The following is an 18,205-nucleotide window of genomic DNA, read 5'->3' on the forward strand; positions in this document are numbered from 1 at the left end:
CTTTATTCAGGGCAAGTGATGGAGATGCTTAACATAACGCAGGCATATTTGTCCACTCCCATGTTGACAAGAGTATTACATACTAGACAAATCTCCCTTTAAGGTATATTTACATTTTTAAGGTACATGCAATTAATTTGCATTTAATCACGATTAACTGTTTTAATTGATTGACAGCCCTAATTTTAGCCCGACGATGTAATTTTTCCTAAACCTAAGTGGTTTTGTTGCCTAAACAAAACTGCGGACATTACCGTAGTTTTGTTGCGTGGCGTACAAATGACACGCGAAAAGGCTAAAATGAGTCCTCATGACACACAGAATGTATTTGTAATGTTGTGCTATTTATACGCCTTCTCGTGAGAACGGGTTGCTAGATTATGGTGATGAAACCTTTTACATGGACTACTAGACCACTGAGGAACATTGCTGACCAAATTACAATCCATATCTAATTATTACTGTTTGGATTCTTAATTAACTTCCGTAATGGAGTTACTGAGAAATGTAGCACTTTCATTCAGATGGGCTTAAAAAAATATCTTGGAATTAACTTTCACATAAAAGCAAAATTCTACTGAGAGTTCCTCCCATTCAATTCAAGCGCAGTTTGGTTTTCCACTCTAGTGTTTGAAGAAGTATATACTGTACATGCAGAGGGTCTAGGTCAGAGAAATATATCTGACAGACACGCTGAGGTTTTCTCAGTTTTTCAACGCGCTAGTTTTGACAGCTGAGGGACCCCGTATATCCTCAGTATTTCATGTAACCCCACAGGGTTAGCACAGCCCTCACAAGCCTCCTGAGCCCACTACGCACAGACTGCAAACACCTCGTTGCTGAGGTGACCTTATCCCCTGGATTCAAACAAGAAGGGGGGGCTTCATGAAAGGCCAAGAACCGCAGATAAATCAGAGATGCTGGACGCCTGTTGACAAGCCTCGTGGTGCTTTGACAAGAACGATGAGGATAAAAATACGTTTGTGTAATCTCTCCAATCGGAATAAGTTTCACCTTTCCCGCAGTGGAGTGATGCCGGCATTGTGTATCATGGCTGAAAGCTTTCATAATGAATGTTTCAGCATCTCCGTGATAAAAAAAACATAGTGTCATCTCCCATCTTTGTCTCGGTTTCTCATCTTCAGTTGTTAAATTCCACTATGTCACAATGCTTATTGTCTCAGAAAGCTGCCTGGCACACATCTAATACCAAGCGAGTGATGCGAACACAAAAGGAGAGAGATCCTTGTGACACACGATCAAAGATCTCTGACAGCAGCAGCAGGTGGCTCTGCTGTAAACTCCCACAATTCAACTAATGGTTATATAGAGTCCAATATCAACCCTAAAGTTACTGACAGGATTTCACAAGAGAAAAACAGGACATTAGAATTCCCTTTCGGATTTATTGTTGCGCCATTTTGCATAAAACTACATTTCTAATTTATGAAGCTTTGCATAAAAAGATAATGGGAGCAATCTTTGATGAACACTCGGTGTTATTGTGATACAAATGAGAAAAGAAGTGGTTGGTATTTACCAGTGGAACAAGAGGGAGATAGTCATTCAGCACAAATCTGATGGACTGCAATTATCAGTATGCAAATATTACCCATCTGCGCTTTAATATGGCCTTCAGTCCCCCCCCCCAAAGGGTAACATTTCTAAAAAGACAGTAATTACTTTGTATTCAGCTGAGAACGTGGCTGCCATTAATTTTTGCTTTGGCACAAATACTGCAAGTACAGTACATCCTATAGCCTCTCAGTGCTGCAGCTGAGATTTATTAAAGTTCAGCTGGTGCTGTTCCATGATGATTACTGCATTAGGCTGCATGCACAGTTCCTTTTGAGGAATAATCATCAGATATATTGGTATAGAGTTTCAAAACATATGGTTAGTCAATTTCAGCACATATGGCCTCCATAACGGAGATGCTTGAGAATTATCTAGTGTAAATGTTCGTTCAGTGAGAAGTAAAAGTGGTGTTTTATTGTGAGTCATAAACACCAGGGTGTTGTGCAATACACCTTACATCTTTCAAGGCGCAATACACTTTACATCTTTCTCTTAACTCCAATAGACCTTTTTCAACGCAGATGTTTTGCTTTAATAGTAGGAAAAGCACAGTTGTAGTTGATGACATTATAAATGGCAGCATTCCAACTAGGGGAGCTAGTTCTTGGGGTGCTGGTATTGTGCACGCAGGCCCATTGGCTTACGGGGACACTTAATGGAACTGACATCTCTGCGGAACATTCATGCGTGGTAGAAAATATTCGGACGAACCTCGATTTAAGTGGATTTCCACCTGCGCCGAAATATGTTTGACCAATGAAATCCTTTGTTTGAACTGGTCGCTGTCATTCTGAATAATAATTAGCCATGTGCTTCTGTATGTTGCACTGAGAGTGTGTATTAGAACGATGTCCGTTTGTTTTTGGGGTTTTGGGCTTTTTTCGGTCCAATGGGACATTTTTGGACTATTGGTGTTTCGGAATAACAATGGGCCGTCCCCTTCTCAACACCCAATAACGTACGACAAACGTACTACACCAACAACCAGGACAAAAGGTTATAGGCCTATGGCTTGAGATCGCCCAGCAGCTGGGATATGATGAAGATGGTAATGTAGCTGATATGCACTAAATGTTATATGTTGGTCATGGAATGGGGCTAGCCACCACAGCTAATGTTAGCGTCAGCATCACATTTGGGTCCAAAGTTTACTGTATGTATTGTGTAGTTAATGTTAGCCCCTTAAGGCTGGCCCAGTCTAAGACATTTTTCAAATCTTAACAGATGTTCAAAATGTGAGAGACCCCACATATAAAGACATGTTATGATATATTTAACAAGGTTTTTTCCAATAATGTGTGGTGAGCAACAATTTGGCAAAAACAGCACACCACACACTAACAGATTCCATTCATGAACAACAATCCCCACTAAAGAAACATGGAAATCTTGCAAAATCTCTCGTGATCAAATGTGACATTAGTGTAAAAAAACATGGCAGACAATGGGCAGGAAGAATTGGCGATGCATTTCACTACTTTGTAAAGAAAATTGACGAAGGATGAAGTCATGAAGACATGTTAAATAAACACTTGCGTTGTCACCACAAATTAACAAGTTGGTCCTCCATTTCTGAAGTCCAATCTTACTACTACTCGATGCTTCACGTTTTGCATAAGCTCATTCCCATGTGACTGCGTCATCGGCTGTCCTCGGGGTTCACCCCACACAACAGGATATCCGATCGTAAATACTGAACATGTTTAATATTTACCATTTGAAATCGGTGCGGCCAGGTTGGACTTCTGAGCTGATTGGGGGATGAAAAAAATCACTCTTAACATACCTCACACCACAGGAATATCTGGAAAGATAATCTTTAGAACCATCAAAAAAATGGGGCTTTGCTGACGATTGTCGAGAGGGGGGAATCGGGCCCAAAATCGTCTTGATTCCTGTGTAGTACCTGGCATCAGACATTCTGTCTGTATAAGGTTTTTGTACTGTGGAGTGGGCACTTCACTATTTAGGAATAATACTGACGAATATGGAACACGGCAACGCAGATAATTAGCGTCAGACCCGGTGTGCATATTCATCAATGTGGAAAATTCGAATGCAGTTTTTCCGCATTACCACACCGCAATTTTCGCTCGTCACATTGGTGAAAAACGGCTTTAAACACGTTCCTTACACTTTTTGGTCTTGGAAACCACTTCCCAAACTCTTGAATGCTGTCTATTGCTTTTACAACAGCCACCATTACTGAACACAGTTCTGGCATCAGAGCATGGGTTGATCCACAGTGAAGTAAACCAGCAGTTATTGTTTGTGTGCTTGTCATCTGTTTTGTGTACTTCAGCATGTTAGGTACATATCCCTGCATGTGCACAATCTGGTTACATGCTGTTGCCCCTCAAAATACGTACATGTACGTGTCAAATGGATAAGACCTAATCTAAGGACATACAACACAATTGCCCACTCATTTCCAACTGTCTGTCAAGCAACATCTAGCTTTTGGTGCAATAAATCACTCACTGACACACAATGTAATTGGCCATGTGATGCAATGAAGCGTGCTTGAGTATCTGATGGCCAGAGGGTCAGTTCTTAAGACAGCTCTCACTTTGCTTCCCAGCACATCATAATTACTCTGTTTCCCTGCTGGCTTGCAATCCGTCTCCATAGTGATCCATCTCTTGCATTCAGGCAGTGCAGGATCGCGCGCGGTTGGTATGCACGCACACTCCTCCCTTTCGCATTCCTCTAAGCCCCCAATTAATCTCTGTAGCAGACCTTTCACATTCATTTTTCACATGTGTTCGCATTCATACGTTTATTACATCAGTAAATGAGTATCAACATCATGCCCTGCTCGTGTAAATGAAACATGGGAGGGGGAATGGAAGTGGCAATAATTGAAGGTAATTCATTATGAAAGGTTTTCAGACTATCAGGTTGGATCTGAACTTTAATAGCAACCTCATGAATCCTCCTGGCAACCTTGGGACGAGTGAATGCTGCAGTCTTTTAATCCATAATGCATGGTATATGTCCAGGTCCCAGTGATCACATTAGATCCAATCATTTCAACTTGACACATTTTGAATATTCAAAGGATAGAAATGGCGCAATCATAACCTCATGAATAAAATAGTGCACCATTACAACCTTATGAAGACTGTAATTTACATTCCATGGTGAGATAGTTTAAATGATAGCCCAGGGACAAGCTTAGTACTCGTAGTCGTCATTTAAAAGACTATATAGACTTATAAGGGAAACTTTTTGGGGGGTAATTTTGAAAAATGATTCCTTCAGGCTTTTCCCATTACATGCTTTCATTGTCACGGTTTTGGGATAGGCCTTTTTTAATGATAGGTCATTTACTGGTGATATCCGGAGGTTGTGGTTGCCAAGAGGACTAGCAGTCATTTCAGTGACAGTCACAGTGAGCCTTGTGCAATTACTGCCAGTTAAATAGTAAAAAAGAGAGTATTAACAAAAGCAGCAAAAGACATGGGAAGGTTAGTTGAGGTGTGTGTTCATATAAATGATTAAGCTTTTCATGTAACCTAGTTTATTTTAAAGCAGCAGTAGGCAGAATGTTTTTGGCATCATTGGGCAAAAATTCCATAATAACCTTTCAGCATATTGTAATTCAAGTGTTCTGAGAGATAACTAGACTTCTGCACCTCAACATGGCTCGGTTTTCAGGCTTTAAAAAATCTAGCCTGTGACAGAAGACTTTGGCCAATCACAGGTCATTTCAGAGAGAGAGAGCGTTCTTATTGGTTGTTTATTCACTTATATCACTCGTGAACTCCGATCAAACTAGGCAGCGCTGATCCAACCGATTCGACTGTTATCAGGTCATTAAATAGGCGTTATCGGTCGCTATAAGCACCATAGATGTGGGTCATTAGGGCCCTACTACACCTACTACGATGTAAAAGTGAAAGTGAAACTTAAAAGTAACACGTTTAGGCAACAAAACTACAACTTCTTTAGATTTAGGCAACAAAACTACAACTTCTTAAGGTTTAGGCAAAAAAAAGAAAAACACTAAACATTGTGTTTTGGGTCAAAATAACTACTAACAGAAAGACAACAACAGATTGTTGGTTTCATATGGGATGTGAGCTCCGGTCTGTTTTGTGCCATAATCATAATCATCAAAATCATAATCCTGTCATAATTACTACGGTTGCTGTTGTGCTTTTTATATCTTCTTTGGATGATCTACTATGTGAATAGATGATAAAACCTACAAGTGGGTGTAGTAGGCTCCTATTGACTCACATCTATGGGGGATATAGATATTTATACTGCCTATTCAATAGCCTGATAACAGTCTAATCGGCGTGGTTGATCAAATATGAATTAATATTCTGTTTCTGTAATGCCTATTTCTCGCATAAGATGTTTTCAGAAACATCTTTTAGTGTACTGTTTAGCTGTAAAATGGGTAAGTTTGCTCCAGCTTTTTTTTTTAATCATATTTGCTCCAACTCTACTGCTGCTTTAATACAGCAAGTGTACAAACTGTTAATCTTAAAATGATTAGAAAATGCTCATTCATCCCCAGCTCCTCACCCTCAGCCAATGCATTAAGTGCATCCTTGGTGTAATAAAAGAAAAGAGATACTTATAGGAAAACATCCAAATTGAAAAGCTGAAAAGTGACTCAGCGTGGAAGTCTGCGCCGGTTAGTAATACCAAAAAGATTAAAAGAAAAAAGAAGAGATTAAAAACAAAAGTAAAAGTATTTGCATCACCAAATTAAGTCACACACTTAAATTTGTATTAGGGCTTCTGGTTTAGAGAGGCATAACATTTAATTCACAGGATATTTGGGAGAAAAGAGTATATGAAAAGCCTTGAATGATGCAAAATGGGTGCAAAATATCAGATGCTGCTCTATACTCTGTTAGGCAACATATCCAGCGATAGCACTGCTGTGCCTTTCCTCTTTGTTTTCTCACAGCTGCCGCGACTTAAGTCCTGAGATAGAGGTCATGAAAAAAAAAGAAAAGAAATCGCTGAAAGAGAAATTGAAATAGAAACTGAAGAAGAGAAGGATGTGTGTGTTTTTTTGTGGCAAACATCAACAAATTCATTCTCCTTGTGAGGCCTTCGAGATGTGACAGTTTGACAAGTGGAAACCTCTGGAGAAATGCTTCCCATAACCCTGCATGAAATGAAATATGGATTATCAGGAGCTATCCGTGAAGGACACCTTTGGCCATGACGTGAACTGCACAGTCACTGTGTGTGCAAGTGTATGTGCGCGCATAAAAATAATGATGTTATCAGACAGTATTCTATGCCTAATTACTCATTTTTCCAACATGCATGCAGTCACATTTTGCATATCTCAGCCAGTCAGACCTATTCATTTGTACAGCCACAGTTACATGGCAGTGCTGAACACATTACTCATTCACTACGGCCTCGTTCACATTACAAGCAAATGTGGCCCAAATCAGATTTTTTTGCTCTCAAATCCATTACATATTCGACCACTGGAAATGCGACCGCTGTGAGAATGGTCATATCGGAATTCATGTGTGTTTTTCCATGTTTACTGCACTGCGGAGGCGCAGATCAACCCAGTCTCAGAAGAACTCTGATTTAATAAAGCAGTTATAAAAATGTGTAAACTGCGTTGTTAGGGCAAACAAGCTTTATCTATAGGAAACATCACGTATATTTTAGGCCTGTCAGTTGATTAAAATATTGAATCGCGATTAATCACACATTTTGAATCTGTTCAAAATGTACCTTAAAAGGGAGATTTGTCAAATAATTGATACTCTAAACAACAGGGGATTGGACATATACATGCTTTATGCAAATGCATGTATGAATTTATTATTGGAAATTAATTAACAACACAAAACAATGAGAAGTATTGTCCAGAAACCCTCACAAACTCATGTGTCAGTGTGCTGACTTAACTATGACTTGCTCCGAACTGCATGTTATTATATATAGTTGGCATGTCTGTAAAGGGGAGACTCGTGGGTACCCATAGAACCCATTTTTTTTTGCGTTAAAACAAATTTGCGTTAACACGTTATTATTGCGTTAACTTTTTACAGCCCCAGTTTATTTACTTTACATGGAGCTAAAACAAATTCAGTTCCCAGCTGGAGTTACAAAAAGTAACCACTCTTTACATCACATATCGGCTTTGCTCCCTCACAGCTCTTTATAGGTTATAGCCGTACCCACTTGCCATGACACTGACACTATCATTTTTGTCTCAACTAGTCCCACCGCCACTCCAGAGTCAATCACAGTACTCTCCGAGAAGGTGATCGGGTGAATAGCAGCCCGCTCTGAGTCATAAGCCTGCATGAGCGAGCAGTAAGTCAACTCCCACTCATCAGTGAAGTGAGAAGACCGGGACGCCGCGGTTCTAATCACAAGTCCCAAGATGAATCATAAGTTCAGTACTGAAACATCATGTACTTTGCTTTAATTCCAGGGGGAGTCAGAATGTCAGAACAAGCATCGCTGTGTTAAAATGATGTGTCATTGCTAACACTCAGTTAACACAGAAGTTAGTTTACTGTAAAAGCTTGTATCCCCGAAAGTTCAGAAAAAGGTCTCAGGTTTGATGCCATGACATTTTTAACTACAGTGTTTTTTGCTTGGGTTTAATCCGTCCTACGGTTATTAAACATGCACAGCCACATTAGGAATTAAAAGATATTCTTGCAAAATCCACAATCTATTGTTGTAGTCTTCTGTTGTGGTTCTTATCCAGGTCAAGAAAGTCAAGAAATATGAAGTTATTTTATGATACTTTATCTTTTATCACTTGATACTTGTATGAGTTCAAAGTACAATTTTAAGACAGTAGACAGTATATGCCCTCCACCATGAAACATGGCATGTCTTGCAGAAATATGAAGCATCTTAGCTTGAGGGGGCAAATTTAGCTATAACATGGCTCACTATACAGTATCAAACTTATTTACTCAGCCCGTAATAAAAGTATTTAAAGTTATAATCCTGAAAAGGTGCACTGTGTAAGATCTGGCCAGAATTTTAGTTTAAAACATTCAAAAGAATGTAAACCGTTTTGACATTATACCAAATACGTCAATGTATTGTGCTGCAGATATATCCAACCAGCAAGGTCCGCACTTTATGATAGCACTTGTTCCTGGAGAGGCGATAGTAAGTCATTGCAGCGTCCAGCCTGCCCTCAGTCCAACATGAGAGGACGTAGTGTTAGCTCTAGCTCTAACTCTAACTAGCTTTGTTTGAGGGCGTGCCAAACTAGTCGCTCGGCAAAGTTTGTTACTTAGTGACATCACCATGTTACAGAAGAAAAAGCGGGACTTAAAACAAGGCGTTTCAGTCAGTTCAGGAGCAGTGTTTCTATGGGGGAGAGTAACTCCCTTTGACGTGGACTTTGGGCTTTGTAACCTTGCAGACCTTTTACATTCACAAAAAAACTATATAACACACTAAAGGAAAGGGGAGATAGCACAAAATCATAATAGAATAGACGTATAAATTTAACCAACTTGTTCATATATCCTATCCTATCATATTTGGCTTTTTAAAATGTTGCCAGTTTGTCTCTTTCTTCTTTATATTGGAGCGAAATGTCACGGCTCACTCCAATGCCCTCTGGCTGAGTATTACTGGTCTGCTGTAGTGAACGTCCCACTGCTCCTCTCTGCATCAGTGGACAAACATCTGGCTCGGTGACCTCTGAGACAGAGCTCACTGGACGTTCAGCAGCACCTTCTGCTGCTGTATAGAGAGTGTACGAAACTCTCTCTCTCTACTCTCACCCATATATGTGCCCGTCTTGTCATGCATGCATGCAGTAGCCTGGTAAAACACCCAAAACGAGATCTCACGTATACACTCATCTTCACAGTCTCCCCCCATCCCTCCCTTCAGGCCTGAACGTCCCAACCTCCAGAAACCTGCAGATGAAACAGAATATTAACTCCATGTAAATTGGCATTTCTCCCCCGTCTCCTTCCTGCATTCCTGACCGTACATGCCTGCATTTCCCTTCGGTCTCAGATATCGAGTGTGTCGTAAAGGCGCAGCAACACGGGAGGATGGATCGGAGGAGGAAATGTGCATGAGGAATGTCTAATGCTGTGCAGCGGTTAGTGAGATAAGTGGCATTTGTGTTTCCTCCCGTGGCTAATTATGCTATTTATACCACGGCAACGGAGGAGACGCTCTGAGCTAGTACACCAAGATTAGTATTCTCACTAACATTGTTTATCCTCCTGAAAGTGATAACAGCACACACCTCTCGCTTTAGGGGTGATAGCTGTGTTTGGGTCTGTGTGTATATTTGGGTGCATGGTTATGTGTATGTCTGTCTGGATGAATTTTTTTTTCCATGTACAGTCAAATAATATCAGCTAGATGACTGGCAGATTTTTTAAAATCATAATAAACATTTATTTTATTTAATATGGTTGTTGTCAGAGTCTAAAATCACTTATTCATTATTGTAAACGGGTAATATATGATGATTTTCTTACTAGATTTTAAGAGAATTTATATGCAACAATTGCAACAGACGGCTGATCCTTCTTGGAAAAGGTACCAAACACCAGCACCAGGCACTTTGATGCAACCTCACCATGCAGACATGACAGCCAGAAATAGCCCACTTCTTAGGGAGATATGTGTGTGAAGCCCAGCCTCAGTGGAGCAGAGAAATATGACTTTTTTCCTGGTGAATTCAACATACGTTATTGCAAGTCTAAAGCCAGAAAAAGCACAAAAACATATTTACATTAGGGCTGTCAATTGACTAAAATATTTAATCGTGATTAATCACATGATTGTCCATAGTTAATTGTGATTAATCACAAATTAATTGCAAATTTTTTATCTGTTCAAAAGTAGTATTTAATACATTAATTATCAACATAGGAGTGGGCAAATATGCTTGTTTTAGGCAAATGTATGTATATATTCATTGCTGGAAATTAATTAACAACTGAAAAACAATGAAAAATATTGTCCAGAAACCCTCACAGGTACTGCATTTTCATAAAAAATATGCTCAAATCATAACATGGCAAACTGCAGCCCAACAGGCAACAACAGCTGTCAGTGTATCAGTGTGCTGACTTGACTATGACTTGCCCCAAGCTGCATGTGATTATCATAAAGTGGGCATGTCTGTAAAGGGGAGACTCGTGGGTACCCATAAAACCCATTTGCATTTGCATATCTTGAGGTCAAAGGTCAAGATACTCCTTTGAAAATGGCTACGACAGTTTTTCCTCGCCAAATTGTAGTTAGTTTAGTTGCCGGCCGTAAAATCAAAACAATGAGCTGAAAGATGCTAAAATGTTTTGTAGAACTGAGGGGAACTGCAGAGTTGGGTGACAATTATCTGTGTGTTCAAGTGACCCATTTCACATTACACATAGTCATAGTCTGTTGTAGTAATTGCAGTAGAATAGCTGCAAGAACCGGATGGAGTGTGAGAAAACTGGCTTCAGGCTGTTCAGAATAAATATCACGCTGCATCTACAGTATATATTATGGACATCTGTATTTAATGCATACTTTGCCAGACTGCTGCTGCAGCGTCCCTCCGTTCACCACAAGGACAAATTGGAAAATTCATATTTTGTCCCTTCCCTTTTCACGCAGTATGCTAAAAAGCCGGTGAAGTGACTTGACAGCTCCAGATAAAGTCTGCCTTGCTGCAACACCGAGTGTTCATATTTTTCAGTGGTTATATTGCACTAGATGCAGGAAAAAACAAGGCACACAATGACATGAGCGATATTCCCAAAGCTAACTATTATCTTACTTACAATTCAGTCAATATGCAGGGTCAGTGGAAAATGAAGCCAAGGCAGCTCTCTCCCTGATGGGCCATCTGAAACACTTTTTCAGTTTTGACAGGAATGTATATTCTAATCACTACTGTGGGTTGCAGGCTAGCTAACTTTATGCAAAGACTGTCAAGAGCCAGGGATGGATTAACATATTGTTACTCGTCTCCTATATTCAGTTCAATTCCAACCAAGACAAAATCTCCCATGAGGAAAGACTTGTTGCTGCTTAGAATATACAGTACTTTGTTAGATAGATAGAAAAACAGATGAAAAGACCGTCTTGCGATGAAATCCCACCAGCCTCGACACTAAATCAGGCCAGGGGCGTAAACTTGGGGGGAGGGGGGTTATGGCCCTTTCCCTACTTCCATCCCCCCGTACTTCCAGTGCCCTTGCTCATACCACACCCATCTTTAAACTCAACCTTTATTCTGATCTCCCACACCTGTAAAGTTTCATGACATGCATTGAAAATGCCTCGTCGTGTAATGCCCCCAAAGTAAAACTCTACCGATCCTCAACCGACTCTGCGGCAGCTCACGCCAACCGGCGCCTGTCTCCCTCCATGCCGGTACTGGGGTGAGAGAACGAGGAGCCCCGGCAAAGGGATGCTCACACTGCAGAGACGGCCAAAAACAGCAATGCCTCACCCTCGGTGAGGGAAAAAGGCAGAAGAATTGACAGCGAGCCAGTAAATGTAATAAATATACAAATGTCTATTAGATGGTAATTTGCATGAGAAATGACACACAACAACAAAAAATGTGGTTATAATAATCATCTGCTTATAGTGATCAATTTGACCTGGAGAGACGTGATCACTACAAGCGGTTTCCACTGTAGTGGAACTGTAGTTGCAATAGGAAACCGATAAACTTCACAACATCTCACAGCTGGAGACCTGAGACATGCAGCCACAGTGGAGGACAGTTTAGGAGACTTTCCATCAAAATCACTCCCACTGTCCGTCCTCTCAGCCCCTCAGCCTCTTCTCACTTCAGCTTCTCATTCAGTCATAGATGGTGTGGTAGAAGGTAGATAATGGATTTTGTAGTGGCTCACTGTGATACACTGGCGTGTTCAGGGAGTGGCCTAGGGTGGCACGGGCCACCCCTGAAATCTGATTGGCCACCCCAAGTGCCACCCCAATATCTTAAAATATGATTGGCTATATGCCCAGTCAGAGGCGGGCCACGGCACTGAATGTAAACTGCACTCTTGTTTAGAGTTGCAGTTCCTTCTCAAACCTGAGAGGCAGAGATGCGCTAAAGTAGTATGTATCCTGCAAAAAAAAAGGCGCGAAGAAGAAGAAGTTTGAGGCGGTGAACCTACAGGTGAAACAAACTCAGTCTATCGAAGCAACACGTCTCTGGAGCGTCGTCGTGAAAGATGTGAGTAGCCTACATTTTACTACACTTACTGTGCCTGTAGTTAAACGCTGTAACGGTAATAAGCTAAACATTTACCCTGTCTTTTTTTATTGTAATTGGCACAAGGCTGTCATCATCTCATCTCATTAGCAAACACTGTTTTGACTGTCAACGATGCTAAATCTAACATTGAGCTATTCTGTACTGCGTAACATTGTTATGTTAGACCCGTGTTGCTGCATGTGAGCGGAGTTTTTCAGCTCTAAAGCTCATTAAAACTCATTTGAGGACAACCATGCTAGACAACAGACTAAGCCATTTAGGTTTGCTAAGTATTGAGTCAAGAAGAGCGAGGGCACTCAACATGGATGATTTTATCAAAGTGTTTGCAAGCAAACACAAGAACAGGCGAATTGCACTGTTTTAACCCTCCTGTTTTCCTCAGGTCAAGGAAGGAAGAAGGGAGGGAGGAAGGACGGAATGAAGAACAGAGGAAGGACAGAGGGAGGAAAGAAAGAGAGAAGGACAGGAAGAAGGGAGGGAGGAAGGAAGCAAGGAAGGAAGGAACTGTCAAAACAGATTGGGTCTCTTGAATGGTAATACTAGGTAATACTATCCAACACTGTAACACATGTAAAGTTTATAATTTGTTTGGTTAAATAATTTGTTCAGAGGCGTATGTATTTTAAATATGTTTGCACTTTATAGGCGGAGAGTGACTGTGTTTTTTAATGTGCATTGTTTTCTTATGTTGGCTTTTGGAGTCACAGGTTATTTTGTAGCATTATTACTGTAACAAATCAGTGTTGAAACAAGATTTGTTACAAGTGATGTAAGCTTTTTTTATGCACACGTAAGCTCTGGTAAGGTCAGCTATCTCTGTTGATAAAATATTCTACACGGTCTGTACCTCCAACCATTTACATTGTTGCACATGTAAAGTTTTGCACAGTTTTGTCAAGTAAATATTTTGCCCAAAGAGTCTTATTTATTTTAATTTTGTTGGCACTTTATAAAGTGACTGTTTTAGAATGAGGATTTTCTTTTGTATGTAACCTACTTTGGGAATTTACAAATTATTTTGGCATTATTTAACAGTTCACTTTACAATGTTAAAACAGGATTTACTGGTATGTGAGGAGGGATGTGACTTTTGTTTATACCTGGGAGTTCAGGTTTCTCTGTTGCTGAGAATACTACAGTAACTTACTACACTGTGGCACATGTGACAAGTTTTGTCAAGTAAATGTTTTGCCCCAAACAGGCTTATTTATTGTAATTTTGTTGGCACTTTATACAGTGCACTTTATACAGAAAGTGCATTGTCTTTTTTGTATGTACTGTATATCATACCTTGGAAGGTTGTTTTGAGGTTAGAATAAAGTATGGTAGTTTTCAATCACATTTGTATGTTGCCTTTTCCTGAATGTTGTGACTAGTAGGTCTATTCTTGCTTGCAGTGTTAGTAAATGAAGTAGATATGGGTTGTGGAGACAAAAATGGTAAATTAATGCTATGCCGACACCTGGGTGTGGGTGTGTATTTTCTTGTGTGTGTGTGTGTGTGTGCGTGCGTGCATACGTGAGTGTATATGTCTGTGCGCAGGCGCTCCTGCTCACACTTCATGCCACCCCTGCATAAGTCAGTGCCCCACTGGTGCCACCCCTATCAAAAATGTCTGGACACGCCCCTGCTGTGATAAAAGGCGACACAGCTGAGTCATGTGGTCTTATCGGCTCTTTGTGTTCAACGGGCAGGACAGATCATCTCACAGCAACAAGAGAACCCCATTGTCTCTTTTTCCCCTACCTCTCTGAAAATGAATTACCGAGCAAGATTTCAAACCATTCCTCCACAAATTCTGGTACCGACGAATCATGCAGTTTTCAGTTTTCCTTTTATATTTGAATGTTACGGAACAGCTAAGCTTGAATGCGTTTTTAAAAAGGAAAACATTACAAGGTCTGGCTCAGGCGAATGAGAATTACAGCAAATCGTTCGTAAAATTAAACTGTAACAATGTAGCAAACACAATTTAATTTTGTGTCAGGGCCGTAAATTGTGTCTACCCTATGAGCTGGTTTGCTTTCATGTCGTTTGGGCTTGTTTCAGGTTCTAAGCACAATTTAATCAACCATTGCCGGTGCATAATACAAAGACGACTGTGGCTTGCGAGACAATAGCAAAAACACAAATTGGATTTTCCATTTGCTTCTACAATTAAACAGTTGAGCTGCTGATTAACACTTTTCAATTTCCTCCTTCCCTGGCTGCAGCTGCTCTCTATCCCTCCCTCCCTCTGTGCCTATCTATCTATCTATCTATCTCAACAGAACATATTATTACCATTATTTTACACCAAAAGCCTTCATTGAAAATAATAAAATCTAATGTGAAAGGATTGCAGCCACCTGTGCTCACTTTTGAATAAGCCTCATTCAAATTTCCATAAACTAGAGTTGTTCCTCTCACCAAATCCAATCATTACAGTATCACCACTGGCCCCGCATGGCTGATTTGTGTGACATAGGACAATTTTGTTGCAACTATTGCTTGTGATTGATGTGAGTAACAAAAAATCCATTTTGTTATTTTTCACAGACAATATGAAAACGCAGGAGGCGTTGGTATCGACTGCTGGCCAATAGATAATGTTATTGGAAGTCCAATAATTCTTAGTTGGCATGTGTATAAGTGATTAAATTAGTTTTCTGTCAGTTGTTGCTTTCTCATTCGGGTCTCCCGCTGCTCCAAAGCAATGCAACTTATTATTGTTTAATAAAAAACAAATCAATTTGGCTAATCTCTGTGTTTTGGTGTTATTGTGTCTTCAAATCCAAAAGCTTTCCTTTGGTAAGGCAGTGGAAACACTGTCTAATAATTGCTTTGAGTGAACACACTATTGATATACGGAATATGACTTGCATTTGAATGAATCAAGAATCTAGTATGATGGTTTTATGAAAGCAACGTGACCTCATGGGGAGGCATATTCACCACATTGTTAAGATGAAACGGTCATGTTTAGGCAACAAAACTGTTGTAATGGTTGAAACTTAAGTTTTGGAAAAATATCGTGGTTGGACTTATTATAAATACGTAAACTAAGTAAAATTTGTACGTAAACAACGTAACATAAGTACGTAAAAAACGTCACTAACGTCACTGACGTAGCTAACTTAGCTAACGTAACTAATGTACCTAATGTAACTTCAAATGACTCGACCTTCCGCGTGTCATTAAACGCCAAGTCATCAATGAGAAACCTATCACTTTAATGTTTAGGCAACAAAACTACGGTAATGTTCGCATTTAGGTTTAGGCAACAAAACCACTTCGTTAGGTTTAGGGAAAAGATGATGGTTGGACTTGAAATAAATATGATAACTATAAAAGCTATAGATAAACAACGTAACATAAGAATGGAAAAAAAGTCACATACGTCCCTAAAAGAACTAACATCCCTACCGTGACTAACATCACTCATGTAACTAACGTAACTAACATTACCAACGTCACCAATGTAACTAACATAACAAATGTAACTAACATTACCAACGTCACCAACGTAACTAACATAACAAATGTAACTAACGTAACTAATGTAACTAACGTAACAAACGTAACAAACATAACTAACAAAATGTCAAAATAACTCAACTGCGTGTCATTTAACGCCACATCGTCAATGTGAAATGCGTTGTGGTTACGTTATTTTTAGGCAACAAAACTACGATAATGGTCACAGTTAGGTTTAGGCAACAAAACCACTTAGTTAGGTTTAGGAAAAGCATCATGGTTGGACTTGAAATAAATACATAAACTAGGTAAAATACATATATGCAAACAATGTAAGATAAGTACGAAAAACACATCACAAACGTCACTAATGCAAGTTCAAAACAACACACCGGCCTCCTAGGTGCCAGTAAGTGGCGTAGGCAGAAATCAAAGTGTGGGTGGGCACAGAGAAATTCAGGTAGGCCGATCCTGTCCAAGACCTAACATCTATTTAATAGATTCTGAAACACGTATGTTAACCAAAATAGGCCATTACAGCTATACGTGCCTGAATGCACCACAGTTTAATCATACAAGCCTTATACATCATCATCATCATCAGAGGTAATGCTACAGGCACCTGACATGTATAAATACAGCACATACAGCATGTACCTGTTACATTAATCATTCTATATTTATTCCAGCATATTTGCACTCTGCACCGTTGCACTACTGTATTGTTAATTGCAATTTACAGAAACTGCCTGACACATTCACACGCATCTTCTTTCTTTACTCTTGTTTAGCTTTGTTGACCTTTTCTATTTTCTATTTCCGTATGCACAATGAGCTCTAAATAACCAGAGTCAAATTCCTGGTAGCCTATAGGCCTACTCATACCTGCCAATCAAGCTGATTCTGATCCAACAAGAAAAACATTAACAGCATGGCATAGCCTGGCACGGCGGCCACATAATCACAGAGCATCATTAACCTAGCATATGGATAGAGCAGCTGTATTAACGCTAGAAAACACACTTTACCATAGCCTGGCATCAACATCAGCATAAAATCCAACTGTTCATTGAACAAAAACTATACCCAATACTCAATAGTATTTAAAATGAGCTTACTTTTGATGATTCCAGCAGGAGACAACGGGGCTTGGTGTTGAACACTGACATGAGAGTCTTTCAAAGGAGAGCAGGGTCTTGGTTGAGAATGATGGCTGAACTTGAGTGGAGATCTCTTCCTCCTGCTCCTCAGGCTCCTCTTCTTACCTGCACAGGTGTTTCAGTTTAACAAGTGACTGTGACTTTCAGCTGAATGCATCCATGTACTCGTAGTAACTTTTATGTAAACTGGTCGATGTAGATAATAAAAACAGAGGACTATTTATTTGAAAGTGATAGAGTAAAATTCAAGGCTTTCTGTTTGTGTTTTTCAACAGCTGCCGTCACTACGAGCAATCAGACACACCAGCTGGACACTGATTGAAAGAGGAGGAGCTGCTCGCAATCTGCCATTTGTGAAATGCACTGCCACTCAAAAAATCTGACCCATCACGTCCCCTAAACAGGTAGCAATTGTTTTATGATCGTAATCAGATAATTGAAACAGTGCTGACTGCTATTCACTGGATGATCAGGCAAAAAAGGAAGCCTTCTGATTGGGTGGGACTGAGTGCCAAATGGGTGGAAATACACATTTTCACGAGTTAAATGAATAGATCGATACCACTGTCATGTCTGAATGCTATTTATTAAGCTAGACCAGTGGGTGCATTAGACTTTCTCATTAAAATTCAGTCATAATCTATTATTACTGGTCATTTTAATTTTAATAATGCCAAATTCAGCTGCCCACTCTGTGTGTGTAAAAACAATCCGGTATTCCTACACAGCTCTGGCTTTGTGGGAAACTGCCGTTTTGAAGCCTCAACTTTGGCATTTTGGC

At 39.9% G+C, this 18,205-nt stretch overlaps 1 long non-coding RNA gene across 1 annotated transcript in view; it reads right to left on the reverse strand.

Annotated features, from left to right (window-relative positions):
• The window catches only part of LOC141755703 (uncharacterized), a 90,016-nt gene extending 72,251 nt beyond the window's left edge, over window positions 1-17,765 (reverse strand). The window contains exon 1 of the long non-coding RNA XR_012591322.1: window positions 17,383-17,765. This is a non-coding gene — a long non-coding RNA (uncharacterized LOC141755703). The remainder of the gene's footprint in view (window positions 1-17,382) is intronic.
• Window positions 17,766-18,205: the final 440 nt, after the last annotated feature.

This window comes from Sebastes fasciatus, chromosome 18 (assembly GCF_043250625.1).
Source record: "Sebastes fasciatus isolate fSebFas1 chromosome 18, fSebFas1.pri, whole genome shotgun sequence".
Taxonomy (NCBI): domain Eukaryota; kingdom Metazoa; phylum Chordata; class Actinopteri; order Perciformes; family Sebastidae; genus Sebastes; species Sebastes fasciatus.